The 12,945-nt window shown below is 38.0% G+C and overlaps 1 long non-coding RNA gene across 1 annotated transcript in view; it reads left to right on the plus strand.

Moving 5' to 3' along the window:
- Window positions 1-1,895: 1,895 nt before the first annotated feature.
- LOC105101921 (uncharacterized) overlaps window positions 1,896-12,945 on the plus strand; it is a 482,147-nt gene continuing 471,097 nt past the window's right edge. The window contains exons 1-2 of the long non-coding RNA XR_004141159.2: window positions 1,896-2,441; window positions 2,997-3,047. This is a non-coding gene — a long non-coding RNA (uncharacterized LOC105101921). The remainder of the gene's footprint in view (window positions 2,442-2,996; window positions 3,048-12,945) is intronic.

Consider the following 12,945-nt stretch of genomic DNA (forward strand, 5'->3'; position numbering starts at 1 on the left):
AATATTAAACACCAGCATTTTTTCTTTTAAACTCCCCGTCTTAGCGTTTCATAACTATTTCCGTGGTTTTCTAAAAGTATAATTTTTGGAAAGTCGAGAATTATAGTCTTAGTGTTCAACATTCAAACCCCCCAGTCCCGCTTCCCTCCAGCCAATCAGGGGGTAACAAGTTCGGTGTTTTGGGAGCTCCGTTAGGCACAATTTGAAAAACATCACATTGCGCTCTCCTATTCTCTTCGGGGAAAGATTCTAAGTGAGGGCGGGTCCCTCAGTCTTCATAGAAATAAGAAATCAATCAATCGTTACATCAATTCCAGCGGGAAAAACTCTTTAGGCAGGCGGTCCTAAAAAGTGTGTGACTGTGGTCCCCATGAAGCGTTATTCCTCTTTTTGAACAACTGAATAGCTGCTGCAAAAACCATCTCCTGCATATTAGCAACTCAAAGCCGCGCGCCCCACACGCAAAATATCACACCAGCAAAGGGTTAATCCAAGGCGCCTTCAGCGCAGAAAAGGATTCAAGATCCACTGTATCTTCAATGACGAATTCTACAAAAGCGATTATCTATAAAGTAGTACTTAAAGTAGTCACTAGATCAAATCATTCAAGAGTTGCCGAGTAAAAATCGGTATAAACGACGAGAAAAAAAAATCACTAAAGGCAAAGACAAATAGCCCTCTTCCCTCCGCCCCAAACTCAAGAGAGTTCCCAAGAAAAGGTGGGGATTGCAAAATTACCGTTAAGTTGTCCAGTTAAAGACTTTTTGGGAGGAAAACATCAATACAGTTTCAGATTGCCTTTTTCCTTGTGACATGTTTCAAAGACTGGAGAAGGAAAAAGTCTTCTAAGAAAAGTGCGACTCAGAGAAGGAAATCGCAAGGTCGAAGCCCCATCTTTCATCTCACCCATGAACACTCCCCCGCCCCCCTCCAAGAAAGAACGACACCGTGAGAGCAAATGACAGAAATGCCGAGCAAAAAGCGAAAGTCCAGCATCTTTCCTAGGAGCCCGCTAAAACCTCAAAAGCCTGCCCCCGCCCCATCTTGCCCAAATTGGAAAAGCCAGAAGCGGTGAATGCTACCCTTGCCTGGACCTAGTCGCGCAGAGCGGGAGGGCGGCGTGGTGAAACTCACATTCCTAGGGCATCTCATGCTTTTAGCATCAAAGATGACAATATACATGGCTGGGTCCCGAGGAGGGCACTGCCCGCAGATCGGACCGGAGGCACCCGCTACTCCGGGTCCTCAATTTTCCGCCAACCTTAAGTTTCTTGTCAGGGGAAGACGGCCGTCAGCGGGCCGGGAAAACTGCGGTGAAAGACGGCTCGGTTCGGCAATGGGGGAGGGGGCGCTCGTCCCCCTCCTCCTGTCAAGGAGCCGCGGCCTGCCGAGCCCCGCCGCGCCGGGTCTCCGGCCCCGGGCGGGGGGTCCTGCTGACAGATCCACTGGGCGGCGGCCGCTCAGCCGCAGCGCGTCCGCGTCCCGCTCAAACTGCAACTCCCCTCCCCCCACGCCCCCGTCTCTCCGCGCTCCCGCCACATTCCGCCCGCCGCCGCCAGCTTAGACACCCAATTACCCCCAACCCTATCTCCTCGCATTTTTTGCGATTAAAATGAAGGCGGACTCAGGACCCACTCCTTGCAGCCGCCACCGCCTGCCGGTCCCACCACTGCCACCGCCCGCTCTACTTCTTCAGGCTCTTACCGGCTGCGCCAACCCTGCCGAAGCTCCGCCAACTGCCCTTTGCTCGAAGTAATTTTTGACGATTTTTTTAGTGATTTTTTGGCGGAGTCCTAGTGGCGCTATACTCTCGACAGGTTATCCCGTCTCTTCAGCTAGATTGATGAGACCAGGCATCACTCGAAAATGGCGCCGAAAGCGCTGAGGCTCCTCATTCAAATTCGTTAGAGCCAACCCCGTCGCCCCGGGGCATGCCGGGAACGCGGGCTGCCTCCACAGCTGTCAATACCGCCTCCTAACCCCCCCCACTCTAGCCTTCCCGACACTTCTGCTCATGCGCAAACTCCTACCCCCAACCCCCGCTCCTTGAACATGCGCAGAATCGTCGGTTGTTCGCCGCTCTCTCTCAGCTTCCTCAGTCGTAGTCCTCCTACCTCTCCTTTTGCGCGTGCGTGCAGCTCCTAGGCTCAGCCGCTGAGGTGGAGGAACCGTGGAGACTGTGGGCCCGAGGGTCCATAGATGACACATCAGTCGGTAGGCATTTGTTCTACTGTTCGAGGAAAACAAATAAGGGTGCAGCTTAGGCAAAAAGAAAAACATATTATTGCCAGTGTCTAAACTCCTAACAACGGAATGTTCTGAGACCGTGTGTATGGATACACGTGTACTTAAAACAGCTCCGCCGGTGTGTAGAGCTCTTGCTGTAAGTCAACACTTTACGGAGGGAGATACCGCCTTAAGCCTCAGAACAACTTTATGAGGTAGGTTCTATTATTAATCTCGGTTTGCAGACCAGGTAACTAAGGCTCAGAGACTTTAAGTAATTTCCCTAAGGCAGCACAGGTAGCGAGCACGTGGACGAGTCCGCATCTGTCAGAATCTGGAGCCAGGGCTGTGCGATCCAGCCTGGGCAAACACAGGAGGCGTGGTTTCCCCTGCTCCACAACTGACAGTGTGTGTGAGTGTGTATGTGTGTGTGTGTGTGTGGAGTCCGGTTCTAGGCGCTTTCATCGAATCCCAGTTTCCTTTCTTGGTTTTCCTTGTTCTTAAACATTCTGATCGGTTTGGGAGAGGTGAATGGGTTATTGGGCAGTCTTTGGGATCACAGGGTGATTTTTAAAAAATGGGTGGTAAGGGAACTTGATCTAGCAAAGACAGGTTTCTGTTGTGCGACACGTTGATAAAGTGATAACAGCTAGATACCACGTGTTGACTACTCTGGGCTGGGCATGGGGCTAAGAAAACGCTTTAAGGAATGATTATCTTTATTGCTCACAACAGCCCAATGAAGTAGGTGTTACCTTTATTTTATACAGGTGGACACCTGAGACTCTGATTAAGAAACTTGCCCCAAAGTTTTACAACTAGTAAGTAGAAGCACAAGACCTAAGCATATTTGTCAAACGTCAGAGACTGGGCGCTATGGTAGGACAATAAATGATAATAAAGTTATCAATATTTGAACACCTTCTATTAAAACTTCTTTTAATCATTCATTTGCTTGGGAGAATTATCCTACCTGATGCCAGATTATTAAGATGAAAATTTAAAACAACATAAACAAACAATAGTGCCATTGATCCTAAATGATTACATTTTAAGATTATTTTTGACTGGTTGCTTTTTTCCTGATCCCAAGTTATAATTAATTTTCTAAAGAATCCAACAGTTTAAAATCTGAGGCATTGTTACACTTTTTTCTCGTTTTTGTTGTAAAACAACTTGTGATGAATCACAACAGTCTGAGTATACAAGTACATACATCATTGTGAGGGTTAAATAAGACTGTATATAAAAGTGCCTGATTTCTAAGAAGTAAGGAAATGGAAGAAAGTTAGCATGGCTTGCATTATTGAGGTACAACTGGAAGAGAAATGGACTTTAATAATCTGACATCATCAAGAAGTAACATGGTTGAGTAGCATATGTCTTACATCTCTATGGTACTTTTGTGTACTGGTTAAGTGAGTCGATTCTGGAACCATACTGCTTGGGTTGAAGCTCAGCCCTGCTACTTACTAGCTTTGTGACCCTACACGAGTTATTTTTTCCTCAGTGTGATCTTTTGTAAAAGGATTATTGCTAGTATCTCATCCAGTTGTAAGGATGTAAATGAGCTAATATGTTAAAGACATTTGAACGGTGCTTGGTATATTAGTAAATGTTAGCTATTGTTGTGAGTCAGTCATTGACACCAATCTCTTAAAATGGTTTCTTTAGAAGGTGTTTTAAAAATCAAGCTCATTAGGAATTAGCATTTGTGTTCAAGAGGCCCTTAAAATGATAAATCAGCCCGACAAATTATTTTTGCCTAGTAATGATTTCTGTCAGATGAATAAAGATGTTAATCTGTTTTGCCATTTCATAAGAGTAACATGAAAATGTAATCGTTTTACTGCTTTTCTAATTATTAAAGTTAAAGGGAAAAAAAGGGAAAAAAGCAGGCCAGTCTAAAATATAAAGTAAAAACCATCCAAATTTCTATCATCCAGGGATAAACACATATTCTTTGTAACTTTAAAAATATAATATACCTGTGGAGAGAATCAGCTAAGTGAACTCTGGATAATTTGGGGATCTTATTTGTAAGATTGTACTAGAACATCATGAATTGGTAAATTTTTAATCTAGCCCCTTTTACGATTTATTCTGTCAAGAGAATTCTAAAGTGATGATGGTATTAATAAATAATAACATTTATTGAGTACCTACTATGTGTCAGCTATATCCATTTTCTCCTTGAATCCTCAATACAACTCATGAGGTGGATCCAACATTATCTCCATTTTGCACAGACTAAAGTTTGTATAGGGGTCACTTTTAGAAGATTTAAATCCTATTTTGTTTAAGATTCTATTTAATAAACCAACAACCCTTCATTAAAGCTTCTTGATTCACTAAAATGGGAGAAAACAAAATCAAGTAACTTGGTTCCTATGCCTGAACAGAAAAGCCCAACTGGACAAAAAAAATGTGTTTTGAAAATGAAGAATTTTATGTTTGACCACAAGGGGGTGCAAATTCCTGAGTTCAATTTTAAAGAAAAGAAGGAAAAAGCACTTTTACTTCACATCACCAGATTCACAGGTTAAAAAAAAACTAGTAAGAATACCATTCTCAAACTTTAATACTCCACACAGTGATACATTTATGAGAAGAAAAACCTGTTATTTGGGGACTCAATTGGAGCAGAAATTTTCATACTTATTTCTTCTTCAATACAGCAAAGAGTTAATCGTCCTACCCGCCCCCACCCCTTTCCACCCACCCAGTTTGTGTCTCTGCATACTCTTCTTGACTTGTCATAAGAATAAAACTGAAGTCATAATTTAAAATTTGAGGTTTTACTTGGAAACTGCAATGCAATCACCAGCAAACGAATGGTAAATATGGGTAGTGTGGAGAGCAGAGGTCTTGTAATTTTAATGCTTTTTTTTCCCCTCCTGCTGTTTCTGATGAGTAAGCTACAAATGATGGAATGTTGGCTTCAACATATTAGCTTATTTAGATAAAACTGTGAAGGCTATAGTCTGTTCATCTTTTAAGAAAGAATGAAGACTCTTAAAAGAAGAAAACATTTTGAACAGTAAGTTGAAAACTTAGTATACAGTGGTGAATATTTTAAAAAGAATGTGCATAGATGCAAACTGCATAGATGTAAAAGGTACATAAAGTAGCTTTTATTTTCCTGTTGGCCTGGTTTCTCTGAGGTGGACCTAATTTTTAAAAAACCTTTTCACTTGGAAATAATTTCAAGTTTACAAAAAATTGAAAAAATAAAAATTGTTCAGAGAACACCCATTTCATTTAGTTGTTCTTATGCAAGGTCTCTCTCTCTCCAAATATATATATATTTATAATGGTCTCTTCACCCCTAAATACTTGAGTGTATTTCCTGTCAGCTTCATATATTTACACTGAAATAACACTTCAATCTACCATCCATATTCCAACTTTGTAGGTTGGTCCTTAAGTATTTCCTCCTCCCTTACAGGAGCTAGTCTGGGATCAGGTACCACATTTAGTGGGTCTTAACCCTAGCTTCTTTTATTTTGGAACATTTCCATAGCCTCTCTTTATCTTTTATGACCTTGACATTCTTAAAGATTATAGCTTCTTTCTCTACCCTCCTTTTTGATAGAACATTGCTTATTTTGTCTTTGGTCTGATTTTTCTTCATGATTAGGTTGAGGTTTTGCATTCTCAAGTGGACCACTGCACAGGTGATATTGTGTCCTTCTCAGGGTATCCCTTCTGGAAGCACATGATACCCATATGTCCCTCACTGAGGATGTTAATTTTGATCACCTGGTCCATATGTGGCCCTACCTTTCCAATGTATGTTACTAGGTTTTATCTTCCTGGCAATTAATAGGCAATTTGTGGGGAAATAGTTGAAGATATATCCTGCTCTTCATCAAAATTCTTGTTTAAATTTAGCATCCATTATTGCTGATGTAATTTTACCATGATGGTTGCAAAATGATTCAACAAATCTAGACATTTACCAAAGTCCATAACAGAACTGGATATATAGAGATGAAAAATATGTAGTCCTTGTTAGCAAGGAGCTGAAAGTCTAACTGAAGAAAAATAAATTCTTTAAAAAATTGTGATTTGAAATGCAGAGGAAGAACATTTAACTCAGGTTAGGAATAGGTGGCTCAGGAAAGCTTTTTAGGAAGGAGTCTTGAAGGATACCTTAGTCAAGCCTTTAAGGATCGGAGTTATCCTGGTGTAAAAGAGAGCAGAAATAGGCCACAGAAAGCATTTTAAGCAGAATCGCTGGAGTGTAAGAAAACAGGGAAGTCAGAAAGAACCTGGCATGGTCAAGAATATTCAGATAATTTGTGTGATTTGTTGCCTGGGTGCCTTTGGAGGAGTTGAGACAGGTTAGCCTGATTAAGTGGATAGAGGTTAAACCATGAAGGGCCTTGCATGTCACTTTTATATTGATGCAATTGAAAAATCTTAAACCAATGAGTAATATGATCAGATTTATATTTGAGAAATTTATTTTAACAAGGGTCCTGGAGAACAGATGAGAAAATGCAAGGGTAGTGATAGAAAGTCTTGCAGAGGCTATTATAATATCTAGGCAAGAAATAAAAAGTACTTGAACCAAAGAATTAGAATGATGGTAAAATGAAGTATAAAAAAGATTGGATTTATTGATTCAGTATTAATATGTAGCTATTCCCAGGTAACTATTTAGCACTACTCTGTGTCGTGTATTGTTCAAGATACTGAGCATACACGGGTGAACAAAACAGGCACAGTTCTTCCCCTTATGGTGTAGTCTAGTGATGGAAACAAGGATTAAGTTAATAATTAAGTTAATAATCATACATTACAACTGTGATAACTGTAATAAGTACTATAGTAGAAAAATATAGGATGCCATGAAAGCATACACCATGGAGACCTAACATTGGAGAGTTAAGTAAGGCCTTTCTAAAGTGGGACACTTAAACTGAGACTTAGGAACTAGCTAGGCCAAAAAGAAAGGAAGACCATTCTAGGCAAAGGAAGAGCATACATTAATGCCAGAGCAGAGAGGACCACTAAATTCAATGCCCATACAGCTAGAGTAGAGAAAGCAAAGGTGGAGAAATTGGGAAGGTAAGACTAAAGAGGTTTAGGAGCCTTTTGCATGTGGATAGGAGAGAGAAGGAGGTGTATAGCATGACTCCTAGGTTTCTGATGTGGGCAGCTCAGTGGTTGTTGGTACCATTTCCTGAGATAGGGAAAACAGAAGAGGTTTGATGGATTTTGATATGGGAAATGTTGATTTTGATATGCCTGTGGGCTAAGTATGTCCTCCCAACCTCACTATAGAGATAACTGGATATTAGGATTGAATTTTTGATTTAGAAGTCTGGACTTTAGGGGAAAGATCTGGTTTGCATGTTGTTTGTAGATTTACCGGTTAACTGGTTGTAGATGGTGGTTTAAATTGTAGGATTAGATGAGATCACTGAGGGAGGTATGTAAAATGATGAAAGGGCTCAACATAGAGCCTTGGAGAACATTGGTAGCTACACAAAAAATGTATACACAGGAAAAAAATTTGCTATAAGCAGTAAAGACACATGAAAAACTGAAAAGTATTTTAACATATAAAGCAGATAAAGGGTTAATATACTCAATATATAGAGGCAAGTCTGTAAGAAGAATAGAAGTTAACAAATATACAGTAACAAAGGAAGAAAAACAAACACAAAAAAATGAATGAATATTTGAAGACACCTTAAAGTGAATGTAAAGAGGAGATACCTAAGTTTTCACCAACCTATCTCATTGTTATTGAATTACTGTTTAAAATCAATAATTGAGGAATGTTTTATTAAGAGACTGTAAGTGCTGAGTTTAACAGACTAATGGGCCACAGAGTTCTTACAAATCTATTTTTTAAAGTATTTGCTTCACTTGTTCCATAAAAAATTAATCCCATTTGTTAGGATGACTTTAGCATTGTGACTGTAGTCACAGAACTTCAGAAATGTGGAGAATGCAATTCAGTGATCTTAAGGTGTCCAGAGATATGCAAAACGAACAAGGTAGTAATGAAAGTTAGCTACAATCTTAGTGGTAGTTGAAGAGTTAGGTTATGTGTAATTTGAATCTGGGAGATATGTCAGTAAACTCACTCCTTTTTGGGGGCTCTGATAATTAACTTCAATGCCTGGGATGGCAACTTTGCTTGAGAAGGCAGAATTTTTACCAATGGGTCAAAGTTTTAACCCCAGGAAGATATAACATTAAATATAGAATGATTTAGTAAATCAAGCATATGCTACAATGGCTTAGGAGTGATCTATATTATTTTTTTGAGTTACCTAACTTTTATTGGTATAGATAGCCCACTATTTTTTTTATTGAGGTATAGCTGATTTATAAGATTAAATAAATTTCAGGTGTACAACATCATGATTCACAATTTTTAAAGATTATACTCTATTTATACTTGTTACAAAATTTTGGCTGTATTCCCTGTTACTGTGCAATATATTCTTATAGTGATCTATGTATTTTAAGTTCTTGTAATATTTAAGAAAATTAAGCCTGTTAGAGTATTTATCAGGTTAACCTTGAAAGGTGGAAGAGAATCTTAAACTCTGGTTGTTTAAAGTATGGGGACATTTAAAAGAATTTAACATTATCTATAAGTTTAATTTATTAGATTTAAAAGAGTTTAAGTACTTGGAGAGGTTTGATTTATTAATCAAGCTTTGAGTACATACAGAAATAAAAGTTACAGAATTCTAAATGCTAAGTATTTAAGAAACCTTAAAAACCTCCTTAGAAGTGATTGTTGTCAAAACTTACAAAGAATAACCAGATTTTCAAGTTGAATTTAAAAGTTAAGGAAGAACTAAGTTTTTTAGTTCACAACTTTGATAAGAATTTAAATGACCCCTGAATAATCTTTTCTATGCACAAAGGGTACCCTGAAAGATATTTTAAAAATCTCACACTGATGGTATGAGTGAGTAAAGGCTGGTCACAATATAAATTAAAACAGACTTTTGGAAAGTAATTTAGCAATTATAAAAAGGATTATAGAAATATTCATATCTTTCCTGTCTGAAATTCCAATTTCAGGAATCTAGTGAAATAAATTCAAAATATTGAAAAAGATCTATGCAGGAAGATGCTCATTCCAGCATTTAAAATATAATAGCAAAAAAGGGGGGTTAGGTTGAAATGTCTAATAGCAGTAAGATTATTGAGTAAACTGTGGGAAATCACTGGATTGACTATGAGCATCATCAAAAAATACCAATATGTGTTTGCATACCAATGTGGAAAAATGTTTATAAGTGCAAAATGTAAAAAAGAGATGTAATTAGGATGATTAAAACTACTAAAAACACAGAGGAAAGATACAACAAGAAAAAACTTTCAACTCATATCCAGGTTTCTGATCAAAGCTAAAAATATACACATTTTAAAAAGCCAGTCTAACATTTGACATTGTTGACACTTCCAAACTACCCTTCTGTGGAATATTGCTATTCTATGAGTTAGTCCAGTGATTCTTAAATGTTGAGAATTTGTTAAAATTTAGAGACCCTTTCTCTAGAGAAATGTGCATATGTGAACTGTTTGCATATAATTTCAGAGATGGATGATGATCAGTGGAGATCCTGAAGAAAGAGAGGAAGATGGTGGCCAGAATAATAGTTCTCCTAAAGACATCCACGTCCTAATTCCTGGAATCTCTGAATACGTTATTTTACATGCCAAGGTGGTATTCAAGTTGCAGATAGAATTAAGGTTGTTACTCAGATGACCTAAAAATAGATCATTCTTAATTATCTGAGTAGGCTCAATGTAATTCCACAGTTTTTCTAAATTTGGAAGAGGGAAGCAGAGTAGTCAGTGTCGGAGTGGTGAGATGTGGGAAAGATTGCTGGCTTTGAAGATAGAAGGGGGCCATGAGCCAAGGAATGAGGGCAACCTCTAGAAACTGGAAAAGGCAAAAAACCAAATTCTTCCTTAACATCTCCAGAAAGGAGTGCAGCTCTGCCTACACCTTGATTTTAGCCCACTTAGATCCATTTTGGACTTTTAACCTCCAGAACTATAAAATAATAAATTTCTGTTGTTTGAAGCTGCTAAAAAAATTCATGTTAATTATTATAGTAGCAGTAGGAAAGTAATATATGTCCACAGCCAATCGTACGTGTGTTCATGTGTGGCTGTGGTAGTGAATATATATATGTACATACATAGAGGTGCAGTTCCTGGTTTTTTCATAATGGCCTGGACTGGTAAATAATAGAAATGGATCTTATTCTTTACCCTTTATCAAAAGAAAATTGAAGGGTTTTAATAAACTTTTCATTGACATATATAAACTTTACATAAAAAGCGTTTAAAATTATAACTCATGGCATTCTCAGAGACTTTATTGACTTGGGATGAGCCTTGTCCTGGAAGTTGAGGAGGACAGGAATCTATTGACATTCATTTCTTACTCATTTTAGCAAACAGGAAGTAAAGTTGAGACCTTTTGGTCTCTAGGATATATGACCAAGGATATGTGATCAGTTTTCTATGACAGTTGAGCCTCATGCTACATTTCTATTCTTAATATGTAAAAAAATTATGTCTGGTAAAACAAATCTATAGGGAAATAAGAAGAATAAAATACAGCACGTTCTCTTTTGGCAAAGAAATGCTTACGTGTTTAAAACAAATTAACTTTTTAAGGCAGCTCTGAAGAAGTAATTTATTTTAAATAGGTGAACAGTTTATAGCTCTTGTGGGAACACTTTTTCCTTACTTTTCTTCATCATAGGATTAGGCCCTATGTTTTTAATTTAAGTCCTTTAATTTTTGCTGTTAACATTTAATTTACTTGATGACCCCATACTGTTAACTTTTGACCCAGTGAACTTGGGATGGTATATACAGACTATATACCTAATTTTTAGAGAAACTCTTACAGAAAAAAAAAGTTTGAAGTGAAACAGAAGATTAAATTCATTTCAGTGTTCCAAGTAGAGAGTTATCATACATAATTAAACAAATAACTTTTTTTCCCCTTTTGGGGGATGTATTTTTGTAAACATAGTGTTTTTTTTACAATTAGATGTTTATGCCATTGGCAAAATAACCCAAAGCTGATGACTTAATTGCAATACTTCTAATAAACTGCAAAACTACTAATATAGTAGATAAGAAACTTTTTCCTGACAAGAAATTTTTATAGCATGTAACTAAATCTAATTATCTCTCCGTCTATCTTCACTTACACCTAATTTCCTTTCCTTTTATATAAAATTGAAATTCCTAAATTTTAGTCCTTTAGTTGTAGAAAAGGTAGTATATACAGTTGTTAATTATTATAAAGTTCAAAGCTTCTTCTAAACTACCTGATGTAAAAATACTTTGTGCATAACTTTTATTTGCCCTTAAAACTGGACCTGTGGACTTGCTTTTGAACATTTCCCCCCAATTATAAAATAATATATGAATCCTATCATTTATTGAACTGTTTAACATGCAGCTTAATAATTATTATGGGTATCTTTAAATATGCCACATTTACTTTATTCAAAAGTGAACAGACAGTTAAGCAGTAACTGCCATATGCTATACACCATTAGGTACAAGGGTATTAACAAGTTTTCTGATCTCTGGAAACAGTGCAAGCTATACGTGTTTCTGTATAAACCTTCATGGCTTGCTAATGAGGTAACATGGTTGTTGTTTCGTAATCTAAATACTAGAGGGAATGCTATAAAATGTGCTTTAATTTTATTACCATTTTTTAAATAAATGGAAGTATTTTTGTGTGGTTTTACAGTCATGGAGGGAAATAATGAGATTTTGCACCAGGGAAGTAATGGTTAGACTAGAGATCAGGAGAAAAGTCTAGAATGACTCCCTAGTTCCTGGCTTGGTGGTAGAGTACAGTGGTAACCAAGACAGAGACAAATGGAGGAAGAATAGGGCTTTTGGGAATGTGTTTGTATGTATGGGTGTGGGATGGAAAATGGAAGGGAGAGGGAGAGGAGAAGCTCAATGAGGCCATGTTGAAGATTAAGTGCTAGTGGGATATCCATGTAGAGCAGTTCACTACAGAGCTCCACATACGCATCTGAGGCTTAGGAGAAAGGCCTGGGCTGGAAGCAGATGTCACTGAATAGGTGATCATTAAAATTATGGGGGAAATGGCCACCATTGCTCATAGAGACTGCAACAGTGAGAGCAAATGAGAACCAGCTTTATTAGTAAATGGGCAAAGTGGAGGCAGCAAAAGGAGAAGAAATAGCAGAGGGATGGAAGGAAGCACCAACTGAGCTCAGTGCTGGAGAAGCCAATGGGAGAGGAGTTTACAAGGAAAGACGTCAGGAGGGTCAGAAGATAAAGACAGGTTCAAGTAAATTAAAAAAGATCATGGGATTTGGCAGTTTTGCTATTAGTAACGTTTGCCAGAACATTTGCAATGCACTTTTCATGCACTGATGGTGGCAGAATTCTGTTTGTGTTGGGTTGAAAAGTACAGTAAAGTTGAGAAAGGTTACAATAGATTTCTATTATTTCAAGGTTCTTCATCCCTTCTTCAGAGTAGAAATAAAGGATGGTAGTTGTAGGGAGGAGGTTACAGGATAGAGAAGGAGACTCCATAGTGAAGAGAGTTTAACATGTTTATAAAATGTGGGGGAGAGTCAGCAGGGAGGAGAGATTAAAAACAGGAGGGATACAGGTAAAGCCAGACTTGTAGGAGATGAGGGAATAGATCAAGGGTGC

The sequence above is a fragment of the Camelus dromedarius genome, chromosome 13, assembly GCF_036321535.1.
Source record: "Camelus dromedarius isolate mCamDro1 chromosome 13, mCamDro1.pat, whole genome shotgun sequence".
In the NCBI taxonomy this organism is placed as follows: domain Eukaryota; kingdom Metazoa; phylum Chordata; class Mammalia; order Artiodactyla; family Camelidae; genus Camelus; species Camelus dromedarius.